Consider the following 17,536-nt stretch of genomic DNA (forward strand, 5'->3'; position numbering starts at 1 on the left):
TGCTGGGTTGGAGTGGCTCTCATGGAAAGGAAATGTGGTGACACCCTGTTGTTCCTGCTTTCTTCTTTTGTTCTATAATGTAGCTGGGAACTCGGAACATGCTGTGATCTTGCAGGTAGGCCAAAGCACCCAGGCAGAGCTCTTGCCTGCCCTATGGAAATTTAGGTGGATGTGTAAACAATGGTGCTTCTGGGTTCCACCTCTCCAGACTCTTCACATAGTTCTAGGAGGGTGTTCCCCTGGTTTCCCAGCCTTCTCTAGTCTGTGTTTTTCTCGTTTGTTCAGAAGTGCTTCTTCATTCAAGCCCTCAGTTACCTCACAGGAGTAATTGTTCTCTGTATATGTATATATTTGAGTTTGCCAGTGGGAGTGGGTGAGATCAGTGTCCTGTGCTGCTGCCTTCTTGGACTGCCTAAAATTTTTTATTATAGTTGGCATACAATAGTATATTAGTTTTAGGTGTACAACATAGTGATTCAACATTTTTATAGCTTACAGTGTGATCATCACATTAGTCTAGTAACCATCTGTTCACTGTGCCAAGTTATTACAATATTTTTAAAACATTTTTTATTGATTTGAGAGAGAGAGAGACATAGATATGTTGTCCCATTTATTTATGTATTCATTAGTTGATTCTTGTATGTGCCCTGACCCGAGATTGAACCTGTATAGCACAGGAGCCCCAAATCAGGGAGTTGCTTAAGTGTTCATGATATTCAGAAAAAAATCACCCGGAGGACTAGCCAATGTGGACATGCTGTTTATTACATTACAGGGGAATGTACTGATGGCAGCAGGTCAGTGGGAGAGACCGCACCTCCTCGCGTCTGAGAGTTGTTATAATGGGTCCTAGACAAAGGGAGCATGTGTCCTTCATGTGACTCTAAACTATGTTATGTCAGTGTATATGTGCAGAAAGAAAGGTCAAGAAGCAGTCATAGGACCAGAATCGGCTCTCCAGACGGAGATGAGGAAGGAGTTACAATCCATTCCCAAAGCAATACACGTTCTCTCTGGCCAGGGGCCCCATGGCCAGCCAGCCCTTATCATGGGTGGTGGAAGGGGCCATGTCTTGAGCTACCCCACAACCCGCAACCTTGGTATATTGGGTTGATGCTCTAACCAACTGATCTATTTGGCCAGGGCTACAATATTGTGGACTATATCCCCTGTGCTGTATAATTTTATAATTGGAAGTTTGTACCTCTTATTCTCCTTCACTTTTTTTACCTGTTGATATAAAAACGTCTAAACCTGTAGAGAATTTTTGTAAAAATTTGAGTCAAACAGGAAACACCTAGAAGCAGGATCTCCACAGACTGAGAAAAATGCTTAGAAGAATAACAGTTTGCAATTTCTTTTATGCATTTGAGATTAAGGAGGATAGGAAGGAAGTTTACTTGAAAGTGGGAGAAAGCAAGACCCTAATCAGATTACAGGATAGTTAAGATTTTGTGCTCTCTTGTTGGTGGTCAAACTTTAGAAGGAGGAGTCTGAAAGGGAGCATTTCAAAGCTTAACCTACCTCCACAGAAACAATGGATAGCGCTTGTTTAAGGCAAAGTAAGTCTTTTACTAAAGAGGTTGTTTGCCTAGGGCGAGACTACCTACCATGACTTGCCCAGTTAGGAATTTATGATTAGATCACCCTGTGAGTTTAATTTTCATAGAACTCCTTTTTTGGCCTACACGTCTATCCCCCTAACCTTAGCCCTATGGCACCATCAGTTCTCTGTTTTCTGGTTCCATTTTGTTTTGTTTGTTCATTTGTTTTGGCTTCTTTTAGATGCCCTATATAAGTAAAATCATACAGTATCTGTTTTCTGTCTGATTTGGTTTGTACTTTTGGTGTTAATATCTAAGAAACCATTGCCTAATCCAAGGTCAGAAAGATTTTCCCCTATGTTCTCTTCTAGAAGTTGTATAGTTTTAGATTTTACAAAGTCTGTGGTCCATTTTGAAGTAATATTTTTCTACATGTTGTGAGATGTGGATGGGGGAGGTTGGTTTTATTTTAATTTTTGAATACAGATATTCATTTATTCTGGTACCTTCTGTGGAAAAGATTGTCCTTTCTCTGATGAACTGCTTTTGTAGCTTAAAAATAGTTTGTCCACATATATGTAGATTTATTTTTGGACTCTGTTCTATTTTCTTGATTTATTTGTCTTTATGCCAGTGTCACACTATCTGATAACTGTAGCTATATAATAAAATTTGAGATCAGGAAGTGTCTCAGAGTGGTTTTGGCTATATAGGTTCTTTGCATCTGTGTGAATTTTAGAGTTAGCTTGTCAGAATATCTACAAAAAGCCTGGTAGGATTTTGTTTGGGATTATATTGACTATAGGTCAATTTAGGGAGAAATGACATCTTAGAAATATTGAGTGTTACGGCCTATTACCATGGTATATATTTATTTATTTAGGTCTTTGTTATAGACTATTTGTTCACCCCCTTTCCTTCTACCCGAATTTATATGTTGAAACTTAATTCCCAAGGTGATGGCATTTGGAGGGCCTTTGGAAGGTAATTAGATCATAAGCGAGGGACCTTTGTGATTAATTCCCTTATAAATGAGGCCTAGGAGAGCTTCCTTGCCCAATTCCATTGTCTTAGGAGGTTATAGTGAAAAGATAGCTGTCAGTGAACCAGGAAGCAGGTTCTCAACAGGCACTAAATCTGCTGGTGCGTTGATCTTTGACTCTCAGCTCCAGAATTAGGAGAGATAGATTTCTGTTTTTTATAAGCCACTGAGTTTATGGTATTTTGTTAAAGTAACCTGAACAGTCTTTTTAGTTTCCAATGTACAGATTTTGCATATTTTTTTTTTGGTCCTATATCCCTAAGAGTTTCATAATTTTTGGTGCTATTGTAAATGGTGATTTTTAAAATTTCAATTTGTTTATTGCTAGTATGTAAAAATGCAGTGAACTATTATGTACTGATCTTATAGCCTCCAGTCTTAGAAACTTCGATATTAGTTCTAGTATTCTTTCGTAGATTCTATTAGATTTTCTACAGGTTATGTTGTCTGTGAAGAAAAGACAGATTTTGCTTGCTTATTCCAGTCTGGATACCATTTATTTCTCGTTCGTGTCTTATTGCACTGTCTAGAACTTACAGTACAGTGTTGAATATCAGTGATGAAAGTGGACATCCTTCATCCTTGCCTTATTTCTGAACTTAAGGGAAAAGTATTTTACTAGGTATGATGTTAACTATAGTTTTTTTTTTTTATTGATGCCCTTTATCAAGTTGAAATAGTTCCCTTCTATTTTTTTTTTATTTTTTTAAAGATTTAATTTATTTATTTTTAGAGAGAGGGGAAAGGAGGGAGAAAGGGAGGAAGATAAACATCAGTGTGTGAGAAGATACATCAACCAATCTATCACCTCTTGAACATCCATCCCCAATTGGGGACCTGGCCCACAACCCAGGCATGTGCAGTGACTGGGAATTGAACTGGTGACCCTGTGGTTTGCAGGCTGGTGCTCAGTACACTGAGCCACACCAGCTAGGTGTAACGTGATTTTTGAAAGAGTTGGAGAGGAGATGATGTTTTGGCTCAGTAAACCTCTAGTCGCTTTTTACATTTTGATGAGTTGGTATTCAACTATAACCAATTTTTATTAAACTGTGTGTAATGAACTTTGCATTGAATCACTAGCTGCTTTTCTTGTAGTCTTAAGGATACCATATGATTAATAACTTGGTAAAACCTCATTTGCAAGAGTAATTAGTGAGAAAACATACATTACAGCTACTTGACTTTAAAAATAACTTTCATTTTCTAAGTTTTTTATAAGGCAAGCATTTTTTTGGATTCTAAGTTTAAGATAATTGTTATTTTTGCCCATTAGTGTTCTGTGGAGAATGAAAATAGGATTTATATATTTGGCTAGTTGTACATTATACCTTTAATCCATCTGGAATTTATTTTGGTAAAGAGTGTGAGATAAGAATCCAATGTTACTTTTTTCCTAGATAGTTACCCAGTTGTCCCATCACTTCACAGATTTTAAATGCAGCTTTATTATATACCAGATTTCCATATTTGGGGTATTTTAGGGATTTTTATTCTGTTTCATTGATATGTTTCTTTATGTATCAGTACAGCACAGCTTTAAGTACTATATCTTGTAATAAGCATTTTAACATTTGATAGACTAGTCTCCCTTTATTATTTTATATGGAGTTTTCTTGGCTGTTTTGCATAATTGTTATTACCATATGAACTTTAGAATCAAGAATCACTTATCTAGTATAAAAAAAGAATACTTCAGTCTTTGTTTGCATCCTGCCAAATTTATATAGTAATTCAGGGAGAATTGATCTTATTTTTTTTGTTTTAAAGATTTTATTTATTTTTTAGGGAGAAGGGAAGGGAGGGAGAAAGAGAAGGAGAGAAACATCAGTGTGTGAGAGAAACATTGATTGGTTGCCTCTTGCCTACCCCCCAGCCGGGGATGTGGCCCACAACCCAGGCATGTACCCTGACCAGGAATCAAACCTGAACCCTTTTGGTTCACAGCACTCAGCCGGCTAAACCACACCAACCAGGGCAGGAGAATTGATGTTGTGTGACCTCTCCAAGATTATCAGGTTTTTCCAATCATGTAAATCTTCTTTTGTGCCTTTCAATAGACTTTTAATTTTATTCCTGTACCTTTTAAGTTTATTTTTACTTCTTTTAAAAATTTATTTATTTATTTATTTATTTGAGAGAAAGAGAGAGAGAAAGAGGGTAGAGAGAGGGAAACAGAAACATCAATTTGTTCCTCTTATTTATGCATTCATTGATTGATTCTTGTATGCGACTGTGGATTGAATCTGCAACCTTGGCATATTGGGGCGACACTCTAACCAACAGAACTACCCACCCAGGGCTATTTTTACTTCTTAGCTCCTGTGATACATTGTATGTTTTCATTATATTTCTTTTTTTAAAAAACATGTATTTTCAATTTATTTTTTAAAAGATTTTATTTATTTATTTTTAGAGACAGGAGAAGGTAGGGAGAAAGAGAGGGAGAGATATATCAATTTAGTTGCCTCTCATGTGCCCCCAACTGGGGACCTGGCCCGCAACACAGGCATGTGCCTTGACTGGGAATTGAAACGGCAGCCCTTTGATTTGCAGGCCTTTGTGGTTCAATCCACTGAACCACACCAGCCAGGGCAACTTTCCTGATTTTTAATTGATTATTTTCTGCCTATATTTTTATTGTTTCCATTCTTGTGTTTTTCTTAAATGGTTATTTATATCCTAAGTCCTTGTGCCATGAATTTTCATGAGTTCTGTTTTAGCTGTCTGTTGTAGGTTCTTAAATGCAATATTTTTATTGTCGTGATCTTCTTTAATTTTAATTTTGGTTCCCTCTTTGATCCATGAGTTTTCTAATACAATTTAGAAAACCAAATAATAACTAGAACTCTTTTTAAAGTGGAATTTCTAATTGTTTTTTGTCTTTCAGCTATTTGGCTGTCCTATGTTTGATTTTGGAAATGTATTGGAATTTTTTTGTGGCCTGATGTTTACTTAAGTTTTGGTGAAGTGTTCTGTGAGTACTTAGGAAGGTATATTATGGCCCTGGCTGGTATGGCTCAGTAGATTGAACACCAGCCTGCAAACCGAAGGGTCGCTGGTTCGATTCCTGGTCAGAGCATATGCCTGGGTTGTGGGCTAGGTCCCAAGTAGGAGATGCAACCACACATTGATGTTTCTCTCCCTCTCTTTCTCCCTCCCTCTCTAAAAAAAAATAAATAAAATCTTTTTTTAAAAACGTGTATTATGTTTTTAGGGTGCTTTTGGCATATAATACAAATTAGACCTATCTTGTTAATTATGTATTTCTACCTAGTTGTTCTGTTTCCTATAGTTTTTACTTTGTGAGTGGTGATACTATGTTATTTGGGGCAATTTGTGATGTTAGCTCTTCATCATGGATTGCATCCTTTATTGGCAATAAAAGCAAACACCAGTTAGATCTCTGTGAAGTCTGTAATCTAGAACCTTTGTGTGTTTCTAGGTGTTTTTACGCATCTAGAAACCACTGATGTATTCTTCCCACCCCCCTCATATTATGTTCTTTTTTAACTCTCTTACAGGTATGTGGTAGGTTTTTTTTGCCTCTGCTGCTTTCTAGATTCCCCCCCCCATTACAAAGTATGTATATAAACTTAAAAAGCAAATAGCAGAAAAGAAAAACCAAAAGCCCCACCTGTAAACCCATCACCCAATTATAACTACCATTGTAAGATTATCTTACCCTTGTTTCCATATCTGCATAGGTATTATACCCCCTCCCCCCTTCCAAAATAGCAGGGCCTGTTATATCTGCAAGTTAGTGACTCAAATTTAGATTTTCCTTTTTAGCTTTCCATAAGACAGTGGTATTCAGGAAGAACCTGACTGAACAAACAGTATTTGAGCTTAGTTGAAAGAAGAAATTAATGCATAAAGTAAAGCTTACTGGGGCTATTGAAATGCTCTGCAATATGAATCGGTGTACTGTTGACCTCTGTTGTTGGCCTTCTATCTTCAGCCAAATATGCTGACAGGCAGCAGCCAATAATAAGAGGGCTTAGTTTTGCAAATACAGAATTTGTGGACAGTGATAGATCCACAGACACTGAAACTAGTGTCTGGCTAATTTTCAGACTTGAAAGAGACTGAATGTAAGTTTTCATAACCTCAATTCAGTGTTCACAGCCATATTCTTCACTCAAAATAAATTCTAATATTATTTTCAAATAAAAATGTACTTTTTTTTTTTTTTTTTTTTTTGGTCTAGGTACACCAGTTTACTGATGGCAGTACTTGGAAAATTGTTTACTCTGTAGCAAGTTGTATTCAGTCCACCAACCTTTGTTGAGCTCTTGCTGTGTCTCAGGCAGTATTCAAAAGTATGTTCTTTTGTTTTTATTATCAGACTCATTTGAGGTAATTATTTCATAAGTGGTATAAAAAAAATGGTTTCCAGACCTCTGGGTTTCATGGATCATTAAAATAAAAAAAAAGAGGTGGGGAGGATTAGAGGAATTTGGTTGCTAAATGGCCAACTTTTTATTTTGCCAGTAGACATCGTGAAAGTTACAGTGTATAGTAAATGATGCTGTCACTTACCTTGAATGCTGAATACTTATTTAATTTGGAAACATAAATATTTTTCCTTAATTTTATTCTACCATTATAGATTTATGTGGGGGTGGTTATTCAGTCTGCTACCCCCTTTTTAAAAAAAGATTTTATTTATTTTTAGAGAGGGGAGGGAGGGAGAAAATGGAGGGAGAGAAATATTGATGTATGAGAGAAACATCAACTGGTTGCCTCTTACATGCCTCCAGCTGGGGACCTGGCCCAAAACCCAGGCATGTGCCCTAACTGGAAATCAAACCAGCAACCTTTCAGTTTGCAGGCAGACACTCAGTCCACTGAGCCACACCAGCCAGGGCTGCTACTCTTATTTTACTGATGAAGGAAGTGAGGCTCCAAAATGACTCTGAGAACAGAGAGAAAGGAAAGCTTTTTCCATGTAGTATAGCCTAGTACTGATAATAGTTAAACATGTAATTTTTGTCATATATATGTTTGTATGAGTGCTAGTTTTATGGGTGTTAACTTTGTTTTCAGACTTGAAATTTGATGATTCCCGAAGCCATCTTTTTTTGTAAATTGGAGAATTTCCTGGATTAATTTGTATCTTGGGGAATTCCTGATTGCAGCTCTTATAGTATAAATGTGACTGTGATAGCTTACTGAGATCTTAAATTGCTATTGTGTGTATTGGGAAGCTATTTGTAGACTGTAATTTCATGTAGTAGTAATTTAACGATGATAGGAGAAAAGGAAGAAAGAAAATGAAAACATAATATAATTGCCCTTGGGCTTTCTCTTCCGCTTTGAAATGGGCCTGGGCCTTCCTAGAATATTTGTTTTCATCTTCCTGGTCTCCTATTTTTCTTCCCCTACCCTCTTCAACTTTCTCTTTTTCCATTCCTTGCTCCTCTCCTTCTCTTCTGCCTCTTGCACTCTAGCTCCTCCTTCTCTCCCTGAAGTTCTCTTTTTGTTACCTGTTTCATCTTCTTTGTTTTTAGATGTCTTAGTGATTCAAAGTTTAAGTTATCATTTTCTTCTGTAGTATTTGAACTCAAGTGGCATGGAACTGGCAAAATAGAACATTGTTGAAGTTCCTCGTTGCTTCAGGGATTTCTACATTTTCATAGTATAAAAGCTTATGAAAAGAAAACTGTGTAATTGTTATTTCTATTTGATACTTTTCCTTTAATAGAAGCATTCATATTTATTTTAGAGGAAATTTATCCTTGCTTATGAAACTTTTTCTGTCTGTGAGCATTTATAGTTTTACATTGGGGGCAAATGTGTTTCCTTCAGTCTTCTTTTATGAACATTTTCACATAATTAAAGTAATTCAACTTGTAAAAACATTTTAAAGCTTATACTTATTTCCCATTAATATATACTTTCAGTAAACATTTAATGCCATCATGACCCATCGTCTGTATTTTGCATAATTTAATCATTTTCCATAATTGAACACTTTAGATTATAGAAAGTATACAATAAATGGTTGCAATTAAATATAAGCAGCTTATGAGCAAGCATATGTATATGTCACTTGATTTTGCTTAGATGTTTCAGGAAAAAAATTTTGATCTAAGTAGCTATTCAGATGCCTTTGATTCTTGAAAGACAATGAAGTTTTTACTGCCTACCAAACAAAAAAATTTACTGTAAGTGATCAATGTGTATGTTTTTGTATAGTAAGGTTTGTAGAAAATATAATAGGAGTTGCATTCAGTAATCATCTTAATATTAGAAAACCCCTTGAAAATCTACATTTTATCAGCTGTATTGAAGCATGATTTTAAAGAATTTACATTCTTTTATTTAGTAATAAGGAATATTATCTTTTAGTTTTCATATATTATTCTTTTTTTAATAGAAATTTTGCTTTATTGAAGATAATACACATGCTTTAACATGGGAATAGGGAGAGGAGTTTTCAATTTGCACTTCCCTAGTGAATGAATAATGATGTTGAACATCCTAAGTGCTTCTTGGTCATTTGTTTATCTTTGGATAATTGACTTCTGAATCCTTTTGCCTATTTTCTAATTGGGTTGTCTTTTGACTGTTGAGTTGTAGAGTTATTTATATATTCTAGGTACAGATTCCTTATAAGATATATAATTTGCAAATATTTTCTCTCATCTGTGGGTTGTCTTTTGGTAGAGCCTTTTTTATAAAAGAGCCATGAAGAATCCATTTAAGCCTGGCCACGTGGCTCATTTGGAGCACTGTCTTGTGCGCCTAAAAGTTTGTGGGTTCAGTTCCCTATCAGGGCACATACCTAGATTGCAGATTCAATCCCTGGTCGGAGCGCCTACTGGAGGCAATTGATCAACGTTTCTCTTTCACACTGATGTTTCTCTCCCTACCCCTCGGCCCCCCTTCTGTCCCTCCTTTCCTCTCTCTCAAATCAATTAAAAAAAAAAAGAATCCTTTTAAATTAGGTGGCACTTCTTTAAAGCATACCTGATGTTAGCTTGTTTGCAAAATTATTAAATCAGGGGCTCAAGTAGCCTCTCTCTAGCCATTACCTCTTAAATACACCTGCTGCTTCAGAGACCTGATATCCAACAATATTAATAAATACTAGGGACACAGGGATGAAAATGCGCATTCATTCCTGTCTGAGTACATTCACAGCTCTCATTGCTGGATGCTTAGATACCACTTCTTTCCCAGCAGAGATTTACAGAAACACATTTTTGATAAATGCTTATGTGGGAAGGTTGAAGCTGCCAAGAATCTTGCTTTTGGGTTTAAAAATCTCTGTATTGTTATGGTTTATGTACATTATGATGACCCTAAACCCTTTAAGAGCATATGAAATGTTTCTTGCACATATAATAAAAAGGTTAAATAATTTTCATTATGGTTTGTTGGTTCTATGAAAATTGATGACCCATATACTTTGTAATTTTAATTTTCTGTTAACTAGATTATCAACCAGAGTACTTTATCTCCACATCATGCTGGAAACTGAAACTTTTAAAGTAAAGTTTTAAAGAAATAATACCTGTTTGCCGTAGAATGTTTGGAATCCATGAAAAATGTTGTGAATTATTTTCAGCCCTACCACTGATATAGGTAGTCACTTCTCTGATTTTTTTTTTTCTTTTTACAAATGTAAAAATATGCCTTCTTTCTTTTGGAATCTGAGAATGCTTTATACATAATAATTTTTATCTTTAGAGGAGTTGGGTATAGTCTTTGTCTTCTACTCAGCATTGTTATTACAAGTCCATAGCAGTTAACTAACTAGTAACTATCTGTGAGTAATAGAAATGGCATAATTGTTTGCTGTTAACACTTTAAACTGTCTTTGAATGACGCTTGCTGTCAGGTAAGCCTTAATGTGGGGACACCTAACACTTCTGAGTTCACAGGACATTAAGACTAATATATGCCTCTTTGCTACTGTTATGAGGTCCTGCCTGATGTAGAATATATAGATAAGTTGGGATATAAAATAAGTTAGGGAAATGCCTGTATGAATTGGCCTCGGCAAAGTTAGAATCAGGAATGGTCCATTGGAAATAGTTTGTTTTGTTTGGTAACTGCAGTTAATTTATTATCCTACAGATTATAAAAATGAATGAATAAAATTCTCTTTTACCAATACATAAAATTAGTAGTTATTTCATTCATAATAACTATTACGAAAATGAAAAGATGTCACTCATCTGTTCCTTTCCCTCCCCTATACCTGATTATCATTCTTTAGTTGCATAGCTTACCAAATCCAAATTTACAGTTACCGTGTGTTAAAGATTTTATTTATTTATTTTTAGAGAGGGGAAAGGAGGGAGGAAGAGAGGGAGAGAAACATCAATATGTAAGAGAAACATCGATCGGTTGCCTCTCACATGCCCCAACCACCCCCAACCAGGGACCTGGCCTGCAACCCAGGCATGTGCCCCGACTGGGAATCAATCTGGTGACCCTTCGGTTTCCAGGTTGATGCCCAGTTCACTCAGTCACACCAGTCAGGGCTAGAACTACTTTTTTTTTTGGTAACAAGTTTTAAAGATTTTATTTACTTAATTTTAGAGAGAGGTGAAGGGATCTAGAAAGAGAGGGAGAGAAACATTGGTTGGTTGCTTTTTGCACTTTCACAGTAGCCTGCAACCCAGGCGTATGCCCTAACAGGGAATTAAACTGGCGATCTTTCTGCTTGCAGGCTGGAACTTAATCCACTGGGCCATACCAGCCAGGGCTGATAACAGTTTTATATGCCATACAATCCATAATTCATATGCCATACAATTCACCCATTAAGAATATAATTCAATACTGTTTAGTATATTTACAGGATTTTGGAATCATCATCACTATTGATTTTAAAACATCTTTTTCATGCCATAGAGAAAACCTACTAGTAATTGTGACTGCATTTTAAAAACTATTTTAGATGTGCTCTATGTATGCTAGGTTTAGAAGGTATTTTACCAGGTAAAGACATAATATTAAGATAATTTATTTGTATTTGCACTTTTCAACTTGTTTTTTTCACTGTATTTATTTTTAAATTATATTTTATTGACTATGCTATTATGAAAAATCAGTTGTCCTGATTTTTCTCCCTTTGCCCCCTGCCCCCCTCTACCCAATGCCCCCTGTTCCCTCAGGCAATCCGCCACAGTTGTTCATGTCCATGGGTCATGTATATAAGTTCTTTGGCTACTCCATTTCTTATACTGTACTTTACATCCCCATGTAAAGTTGTACTTTACAGAAAGCTGTGCTTTACAGCTATTCTTTAACTACCTGTTTGTATTTCTTAATCCCCTCACCCCTTCACCCATTCTCCCCTTTCCCCTTCTCATCTGGCAGCTTTCTGGTAACTACTTTTTCTTGCTTTTAAGTGTCTCTCTTTATCTTTAACCTTTGGCCTTTTAATAATGATGTGTCTTGGAATGGGCCTCTTTGCATCCATCATAATTAAGACTTGCAGCACTTCCTGGACTTGCATGTCTGTTTCCTTCACCAGTTTAGGAAAGTTTTCTTTCACTATTTTTTCAGATAGATTTCCAATTTCTTGCTCTTTCTGTTCTGGCACCCCTATGAGGCGAATGTTGGAACACTTGAAGTTGTCCTAGAGGCTCTTTAGACTATCCTCATTTTTTTTTTTTATTCTTTTTTCTGCCTGTTGTTCTGCATGGTAGTTTTTTGCTTCCTTATGTTCCAAATCATTGATTTGATTCTTGGCTTCATCCCTTTTACTGTTGTTTCCCTGTAAGTTGTTCATTTCAATTAGTGTATTTATCATTTCTGACTGGGTCTTTTTTATGCTGCTGAGGTCCTCACTAAATTCCTTGAGCATCCTTTTAACCAGTTTTGAACTCTGCATCTGATAGATTACTTATCTCCATTTCATTTAGCTCATTTTCTGGAGTTTTGATGTATTCTTTCATTAGGACTATGTTTCTTTGTCTCCTTCTATTGGCAGCCTCCCTGTAATTGTTTCTGTGTGTTAGATAGAGCTGCTTTGACTCCATGTCTTGGAGTCTAGTGTGGCCTAATGAAGTAGGTGTCCTGTAGGGTCCAGTGTCACAGCCTCCCCTATCACCCAAGCTGGGTAATGAGGTGCACCCTCTGTGTGGGCTGAGTACACCCTCCTCTTGTAATGGAGCTTTGGTTGTTATTGACAGATCAGTGGGAGGGATTTCCCCAGGTCAGTCAGCTGCAAGGACTCGCTCTGACCATTGGCCACCAAGAACCTTGGAGGATCAGCAGTTCAAGGGCAGAATGGTGGTGCTCTCATGTGGTCTGTAACTTTCCACTGGGTGCATTTGCCTTGGTGTTACCTGGGTGGTGCAGGCTGAGGTCAGCCCCCACTTATGTTTTCCCCAAGGCCTCCTGCTTGAGCTGTAAAGCAATCTGAGATGGCTGCTACTTGTGCTGGGCTTGAGAGTCCCAGGTGAAACCAAGCTGTGACTCTAATTTGGCTGCCACTATGGCTCAGTGAAGCCAGCTGTTGCTTGTTTGATAGGATTTAGGACCCAAGACCAGTCATTCTGATGGAAAAGCAGCTTGGGTGGGCCCCTAAGTTGGGTGGGGTAGAGCCTCTGTGGATCTCCAAGGTAGGTCATGCTGTATCAGCCAGGTCATTGGAGTCTCAGATACAGTATTGGTTCTGTCGGGGAAGAGCTCAGCAAAGGTCTCTGCTCGCCCAATACCAGACACTTCAGTCTCTCCCTATACACCACTGATGACCTTCCAGTTGCCACTGGTGCTGGTGCTCAGAGGGAGCAGGTCTGAGTAGGTGAGTCCATGTGTGGGTTCCCCAAGAGGAACTGCTTAGGGCTCCAGCAGCCTCCTCCACCAACTCAATCTCCTCTGGTTTTTGTAGCCAGAAGCTGTGGGGACTTATCTTCCTGGCACTGGAATCCTGGGGAGGGGTCCTGGTATGGGTTTGGGCCTCCTTGCTCCCCAGATATCCCTTCTAAATTTTTATCCATGTGGGTGTGTGACCAGACTGTTGTGCGTATGAAACCCTTCTACCTGTCTGGATGGATATGGTTTCTTCAATTCCCTCGTTTACAGACTTCCATTCAACTTGATTTTTCAGTTGTCCGACTTCTGTTCAACTCAGTTTTGGACATTCCAGAGTGATGGTTGTTCTATATTTTTGTTCTGATTGTGACGGGGTTGTGGGAAGAGGTGAGCCATGTCTGCCTATGTCACCATCTTCACCGGAAGTCTCAAGTTGTCTTTTCTTTTTTAATGGAATTTTTTCAAAGTATATTTTATTGATTATGCTATTACAGTTGTCCCATTTTTTTCTCCCCCTCTTCCTTCTAGCATTCCCCACCCCTTAGTTCATGTCCATGGGTCGTACATATCAGTTCTTTGTCTTCTCCATTTCTTGTACTATTCTTAACCTCCCCCTGTCTATTTTGAGCTTACCAACTATGTTTCTTATTCCCTGAACCTTTCCCCCCCATTCCCCCTCCTCCCCCTCCCCACTGATATCCTTCCCTGTGATCTCTTTTTCTGTGATACTGTTCTTGTTCTGGTTGTTTGCTTAGTTTTTGTTTGTTTTTTAGGTTTCATTGTTGATAGTTGGGAGTTTGTTGTCATTTTACTGTTCATAGCTTTGATCTTTTTCTTAGATAAGTTCCTTTAACATTTTATATCTGCCCTTTCGTTCTAAATGATAGCTTTGCTGGATAGAGTAGTCTTGGATGTAGGTCCTTGCCTCTCATGACTTGGAATACTTCTTCCCAGCCCCTTCTTGCCTGTAAGTTTTCTTTAGAGAAATCAGCTGATAGTCTTATGGGAATTCCTTTGTACGTAAATATCTCCTTTTCTCTTGAGGCTTTTAAGATTCTCTCCTTATCTTCAATTTTGGGTAATGTAATTACGATGTGTCTTGGTATGTTCCTTTTTGAGTCCAACTTTTTTGGGACTCTCTGTACTTCCTGGATTTGTACGTCTATTTACTTTGCTAGAGTGGGGATGTTTTCTTTCATATTTTTTCAAGTAAGTTTTCAGTTTCTTGCTCTTCATCTTCTCATTTTGGCACCACTTCGATTCAGATGTTGGAACGTTTGAAGTTGTCCTAGAGGTTTGTAAACTTTTCCTCATTTTTTTGCATTCTTGTTTCTTCATTCTGTTCTGGTTGAATGTTTATTTCTTCCTTCCATTCCAAGTTGTTGATTTGAGTCCTGGTTGCTTTTCCTTCATTGCTAGGTCCCTGTATATTTTTCTTTATTTCACTTTGCTTAGCCTTCACTGTATCCTTTATTTTCGTCCGTATTCAGTCACTTCTGTGAGCATCCTGATTACCAGTGTTTTGAACTCTGTATCCAATAGGTTGGCTGTCTCCTTGTCGCTTAATTCTTTTTCTGGAGTTTTGATCTGTTCTTTTGTCTGGGCCACATTTCTTTGTCTCAGAGCACCTGTTATATTGTAAGGGGTGGAACCTTAGGTATTTGCCAGGGTGGGGCAACCCACTTCATTGCCTTGTGGTGCTGTATGTGGGGATGGGGTTAGAGAGGGAACAATGCCACTTGCTCGACTCTTGTCCTGCTTCAGTCACTTCCCCCATTACCCAGAAGTGTATTGGGTCCTTCTGGTGTTGATTCCTGGGTGGGTGGGTTTGTGTATGATCTAGGACCCCTTGGGCCCCTCCAGTGAATACACTCATGAGACTGGGAATTTCTCCCACTGTTGCAATCCCAATTGGTATTTACGTCCAGAGGTTCTGAGGCTTTATTTCCTGTGCTTGAACCCTGGGTTGCACTGTCTGTCTTGCTCCCCTATTGTTCTCTCAGTTTCTCCGCTGGTGAATGTGGGTCTGCCTGTTCTGCCAGCCATTGCCTTGCTTCGTGTCCTCTCTGCAGGCTGCTTGTCTCCAACCCTCCTGCCAGTCTGGGTGAATGTTTCTTTTTTAACTCCTTGGTGGTTGGACTTCCATTCATTTTGATTGTCTGGTAGTTCTGGTTGTTTTTTGTTTTTAAATTGGTTGTTGTCCTTCTTTTGGTTGTGGGGAAGTGAAGTGTCTCTGCTTATTCCTCCATCTTGGCTGGAAGTCTCTGTCTTTTCTAAACTAAGAGACACTAAAACTGGTTTACTTCAACTTAATTTTTTTTTTTACTTTTTAATAGGGAAGAAATTCATTGTTAGAAACTATGTACATCACTGTATAAAACCCTTGTCCATCAGGTATATAACATACTAATGCAGTAGAATGTGATAGAGCTGTAGAATTTATCTTGAATTCTGGCACTTAAAAAATGGAATTCATTCCATTAGGATGAGTTAAAATATTATTCCTCATATTATTCAGTGATTCTGTTTTATAAAAGATTGTATTTATTTATTTTTAGACAGAGGGAAGGGAAGAGGAAAGAGAGGGACGGAAACAGCAGTGTGTGGTTGCCTCTTGTGTGCTCCCTACTGGGGACCCAGCCTGCAACCCAGGCATGTTATCTGCCTGGGAATTGAACCAATGACCCTTTGATTCTCAGGTGGATGCTCAATCCATTGAGTCATACCAGTGAGAGCCAGTGATTCTATTTTATGTAGTTTCAGTGTGATGGGTATATATAAGTGGCAACACCCCACCGTAAAATAGGGAATTATCTTCTGGAGGGTGGGCCTCTTGTAGTACAGGCTACCTTGCTAGGTGAGTGTTCTAGGAACCCATCAGTGTACCAGTTGGCATTGTTGTGAGAGGCTGCATTTAGCTTCAGTGAATTTTTTTGAAGACTTTAAATGTATTTGCCCATTTCGTGATCTGTGATTCACCAGCACACCTGCCCACACCATACTGAGTGTTCAGCAGTTTTTAGTAAAAAATGGCATGACCCCTGTGCCCCAATCTCATCCCGAGTGACTTTTTTGTTTTCATGGATGAAAAAAGTCCTCAAAGGGAAATGTTTTGCCAGTGTGGAAGATGTGAAACAAAAAAATGGCAGACGCATTAAAAGGCAACCGACGAGTTCAAAAACTTCTGAGCAGTGGAAGAAACATCTTCATAGGTGTGTTGCATCAAATGGAGAGTACTTTGAAGGTGACCGAAGTTTAAACATGAAAGAATAAATACAGAATGTTTTATAAATAAAAGGTTTTGGGAATCACTCCCTTGTATACCTTTTAAAACATTGAGATAATAATTTACATATAAACTATATATGGTATAATTTATTGTTTAGTTTTTAGGTCTATGAATTGTGACAAAAACTTAGAGTCAGTTAACCAGTAGTACAATTAAATATAAAATAGCTCTATTGACCTAAAAAATGCCTGTGTTCCTTTTCCAAAAATTTTTTTTTCTTTTTTTCTTAGAGGAAAAGGGGGATAGGAAGAGAGGGAGATAAACATCGATGTGAGGGAGAAACATTGATTGGTTGTCTTTTGCACATGCCCCAAATAGGGAATGAACCTGCAACCTAGGCATGTGCTCTGACCAGCAATCTAATTGGCCACCTTTTGGTTTAGAGGACAATGTCCATTTTGTTAAGCCACATAGTCAAGGCCCTGTGTTCCATTTCATAGTCAGTCCTTTTGCCACTATCAGTCCCTGGTAGCTTAATTAATTTTGTGTCCCCAATTCAGAATATTGTAAATGGAATCACATAGTATATGACCTTTTGAGTGGCTTTTTTCACTTGCCATGATGCATTTGTGATTTATCCATGTTGTTGTGATGTGTGTCAGTATACCGCATATAATTTACCCATTTAAAATGTACAATTCAGTCCTGGCTGATGTGGCTCAGTGGAGTGAGCACTGGCTTATGAACCAAAGGGTCGCCAGTTCTATTCCCAGTCTAGGGCACATGCCTGGATTGCAGGCCAGGTTCCCAGTAGGGGGTGTGCAAGAGGCAGTCACACACTGATGTTTTTTTCTCTCTTCTCCCTCCATTTCTCTCTGTCTAAAATAAATAAATAAAAATTTTTTTAAAAAAGAAAAAATAAAATGTAAAATTCCA

At 37.8% G+C, this 17,536-nt stretch overlaps 1 protein-coding gene across 8 annotated transcripts in view; it reads left to right on the top strand.

Moving 5' to 3' along the window:
- UBAP1 (ubiquitin associated protein 1) overlaps window positions 1–17,536 on the top strand; it is a 61,024-nt gene that overhangs the window by 12,643 nt on the left and 30,845 nt on the right. For 4 of the 8 annotated variants that reach the window (XM_045840851.1, XM_045840850.1, XM_045840855.1 and 1 more), the window contains one exon: window positions 6,800–6,911. The exons of the other annotated variants lie outside the window; for them this stretch is intronic. The gene's annotated coding sequence lies outside the window, so the exon portion shown is untranslated. The remainder of the gene's footprint in view (window positions 1–6,799; window positions 6,912–17,536) is intronic. 8 annotated transcript variants of the gene reach the window in all.

The sequence above is a fragment of the Phyllostomus hastatus genome, unplaced genomic scaffold (genome assembly GCF_019186645.2).
Source record: "Phyllostomus hastatus isolate PE091 unplaced genomic scaffold, TTU_PhHast_1.1 phas_contig_34, whole genome shotgun sequence".
Taxonomy (NCBI): Eukaryota; Metazoa; Chordata; class Mammalia; order Chiroptera; family Phyllostomidae; genus Phyllostomus; species Phyllostomus hastatus.